Raw genomic sequence first — 4,841 nt, 5'->3', positions numbered from 1 at the left:
GGTATATATATTCTGGGTCGCGGTGAAATTCTGAGTCGATCTAAGCATGTCCGTCCGTCTGTTGAAATCACGCTAACGAAAAAAGCTATCTTGAAACTTGGCTAAGTATTTGTATTTGATGTAGGTCAGATGGTATTGCAAATGGGCCATATCGGACCACTTTTACGTATAGACCCTAGAGGTGTGCGCGTGAGGGAGTTTTCACGCACGCTCACGCACGCTCACAAATTCAAAATGTCATTCACGCACAATCACGCACGCCTGTTTTAGAATTGCTCACACTCACGCACGCTCACGAATGAATTCGTAACATTCACGCACGATCACGCACGCCCGTTTTTGAATTGCTCACACTCACGCACGCTCACGAATGAATTCGTAACATTCACGCACGATCACGCACGCCCGTTTTAGAATTGCTCACACTCACGCACGCTCACGAATGAATTCGTAACATTCACGCACGAAGGTTTTTATTGATTCACGCTCACTCACGTTCACGAACCAAAATCCTGCAAAGATAAACACTCACGATTGCAGAATAGTGACTACCGCACTCACGACGGGATATATCAACTCACGCACGTTCACGAACAACAAACTTATTCACGCACACTCACGATTCGAAAAAAACTACTCACGCACGTTCACGAACAATGAAACGTACTTCCACACACTCACGATTCATAAAAAAACTATTCACGCACGCTCACGATGTAAAATGCAACTCACGCACGTCCACGACTATTATACTTACAAAACAAACGAAAAAATGTAATTCACGAATGAGTACGAACTTAAAAACTTACTCACTCTCGCTCGTGATACAAATGAGCTACCCACACAAATTCGCCAAAATATTTCTAATTAAAAATCTGAAGTTGAAAACGTACTCAATTAAAAAATTAACAGATACAATTAACATTTTAATCAAATCAAAATATAAATTCAATTAAAATTTGGATTGATTTTGGCCGAAAAACTTAATTAATTTTTAATTGAGGCAATCAATGATTTATAGTGTTATTGTTTACTTATTTTATTTTTTATTATATTATAATTACATATATTATAATTATACTATATAGAATTATTTTTTTACATCTAAGCCAAAATTTAATGAACCAATGAAACCAATTATTTCCGAAAATTATTAATTTTTTATTTGGAAGTATGTTTTCAATTTAAAAATGTAAAAATGTTCAATCATTATTATACCCTTCACCACTACTGTGGTACAGGGTATAATAAGTTTGTGCATTTGTATGTAACGCCAAGAAGGAAAAGTCTGAGACCCATCGTTTAGTATACCGATCGTCTTAGAATTAAATTCTGAGTCGATTTAGCGATGTCCGTCTGTCTGTCTGTCTGTTGGTGTATTTTTGTGTGCAAAGTACAGCTCGCAGTTTTAGTCCGATTGTCCTAAAATTTGGTATAGGGTCCTGTTTCGGCTCAAAGACGATCCCTATTGATTTTGGAAATCGGTTCAGATTTAGATATAGCTGCCATATATATTTTTCACCGATCTGGTCATAATTGGCGTGTATATCAACCGATCTTCCTCAAATTCCGTACATCCGAATATTTTATGAGTCTCGAAAAACTTGCCAAATATCAGCCAAATCGGTTCAGATTTAGATATAGCTCCCATATATAGCTTTCGCTCGATTTACACTTATTTTCCCACAGAGGCCAATTTTTGCTCCGATTTAGTTGAAATTTTGCATAGGGAGTAGAATTAGCATTGTAACTATGCGTGCCAAATTTGGTTGAAATCGGTTCAGATTTAGATATAGATCCCATACATAGCTTTCGCCCGATATGAACTTATATGGCCCCAGAAGCCAGAGTTTTACCCCACTTTGCTTAACATTTTGCACAAGAAGAACGTGAATTTCATCGTGAGCGTCAATTTTTCGTGAATGTGAGTTTCTTCGTGAACGTGAATTTTCTCGTGAGCGTGAATTTTTCGTGAACGTGAATTTTTTCGTGAACGTGAAAGTCATCGTGAGTGTGAAGTTTTCGTGAATGTGAATTTCTTCGTGAACGTGAATTTCTTCGTGAGCGTGAATTTTGTCGTGAGCGTGAATTGTTCGTGAATGTGAATTTTTTCGTGAACGTGAATTTTGTCGTGAGCGTGATTTTGAAAAAAATTTACTCACGCACATTCACGAACAGAATTTGATGTTCACGCACGATCACGCACGACACATTTTTGTTCAGTCCCATTCACGCACATTCACGTGATTTGGTCAAAATTTCATTCACGAATCACGTGACTCACGCGTGAATCACGCGTGTCACGAAAATTTCGTGTCACGCGCACACCTCTAATAGACCCCATATAAACCGAACCCCAGATTTGGCTTGTGGAGCCTCTTGAAGGAGCAAAATTCATCCGATCAGGTTGAAATTTGGTACGTGGTGTAAGTATATGGTCTCTAACAACCATGCCAAAATTGGTCTATATCGGTCCATAATTATATATAGCCCACATATAAACTGATCTCCAGATTTGACCTCCGGAACCTTTGGAGAAGCAAAATTCATCCGATCCGGTTGAAATTTTGTACGTGGTGTTAGTATATGGTCTTTAACAACCATGTCAATATTGCTACATATCGATCCATAATCATATATAGTCCCCATATAAACCGATCACTGATTTGGTTTTGATTCATAATTGTATATATCATGTCAATATTGCTACATATCGATCCATAATCATATATAGTCCCCATATAAACCGATCACTGATTTGGTTTTGATTCATAATTGTATATATCATGTCAATATTGCTACATATCGATCCATAATCATATATAGCCCCCATATAAACCGATCACTGATTTGGTATTGATTCATAATTGTATATATCATATCGGTTCGTAGTTATTTGTAGACTTACCTATATATACCTTTTTGGTCTAATATATACCACGTATGGACTAACTTACAATTTAGAAGACGATTTTAACAAGTATTAAGATACCTTGCCATCGGTAAGTATTACCACAACCCAAGTAATTCGATTGTGGATGACAGTCTTTAGTAGAAGTTTCTACGCAATCCATGGTGGAGGGTACATAAGATTCGGCCTAGCCGAACTTACGACTGTATACGAGCATACTTGTTATTTTTTAGGAATTTTTGAAATACAAATTTTTTTTTAATTTTTATTTTTTTTTTTTTTAACTTGAAGGATATCTCTAAAACAACTTGGAAAATTTAAAACCAATGTAAGCACGGATTAAAAAGAATATTGTTTGGGAGTTTGGAATATTTTGTTAATTTAATATGGTGAACTCTTTTCAAGTTATTCCAATATATATAGCGGAGGTGTTTTACTTTTGAACATAACGATATATCTCGAAAAATCGAGCTAAAAAGAAGGTGCAAATTTGGATTCTGAGACCTCAAATTACTAAAAATTTGTTATAAATTTCAAATCACCACAACAAAAAAAGTTCCCTTGTGTAGTCTAAGTGAAGAATGGACTGAATAGTCTAAGTGAGCCTGACAATAAATCGGGCTTCCACTTTAACCTAACATGCACACTCACGAAATTTGTACACAAGCACGAAAATGTTGTGACTCACGAAAAAAGAATGCCGGGACTCGCGAATAATTTTATGCGTAATTTAACTGAGGGGTGTGCCTGAAAAAATGAACACACCCAGAAAAAAAGGGGCTCTAATGCCGACTAAACTTTATTTTAGTTCATGAAGATTAGTTGATTTTAGTTAAATTTAGCACAATATAAGCAAATGTTCCCTATTTGAATAATTTTTTGCTAACTTTAATGACGTGAACTAAAAATAATAAAAAAAGTTCTATACAGATATAGTGCACAATTTTACAAAAAATTAAATAGTTCATATTTTCCTAAAATGGCAGAAGTTTGCTAAAATTGATTTCATAAGTCCCTCAAATTAATAAATTTTACTAAAATTGTAACTGTCTTGAACTTCGTACAGCGCTAAAGGCATTTTAACAATTTTTAAATCCAATTTTTTCTTTCAACATATGAAATTTTCTTAAATTACAAAAAAAAAATAATTATTTATAATAATTTTTCTTCAATTGGACAAAAAGTATTAACTTATTTGTAACATGTTGCAATTAGAAAACTATTTTAGTTAAAATTTTCTAAAATAAAGCTACATTTTCTTCCACGGTGGGTTCACTTTTTTTAGTGCATGATTGAAATCGAGAGTGCTACTAAACTCTTAACATCCTAGGTGTCAAAATTGTAAATGGATTTAAATCGTAAGCGTGAACGTATTTATTTTGTCATTTTCGGTTCAGATTTACATATAGCTACCACACTCAAAAAAAAAGTGAACTCTCTATTTCGCTAAAGCTAATTTAACTTTATTTTAGTACATGGAATTATTATATATGCACTCTTAGAAAAATATGTTTTTCATATGTTCCGATATAAACAAAATGTGTTTCGGGCACAATTTTAAAACACAATATATTTAAGTGCAAACAAGGAATGTTCCTAAACTAACACTAAATGTTTGGGACATCTATGTTAATATGTTAGAATATATTATGTTTGGGGCATGAATGTTTCATAAAAATCATATGTGTGAATGCAAACATATATAAATTTACAAATTTCGACTAAACATACATATATTGTGATATTTTATTCAAAGCGACAGAGAGAGTATATAGAAAGAAATAGAGATGGAAACCGGGAGAGTTGACGGGAGAGTCCACGTGGCAAACAAATGTATGTTTCTGTTAAATAATGTTATGTTTCCTTGGGCTCGTGGGCGCTCCAAACTATGCTATATAAGTGTAACTTATAACGATAATTATCTACTGGT

This window comes from Haematobia irritans, chromosome 2 (genome assembly GCF_050003625.1).
Source record: "Haematobia irritans isolate KBUSLIRL chromosome 2, ASM5000362v1, whole genome shotgun sequence".
Taxonomy (NCBI): Eukaryota; Metazoa; Arthropoda; class Insecta; order Diptera; family Muscidae; genus Haematobia; species Haematobia irritans.
The sequence above is the reverse complement of the archived record's forward strand: the minus strand, read 5'-3'. Positions refer to the sequence as shown.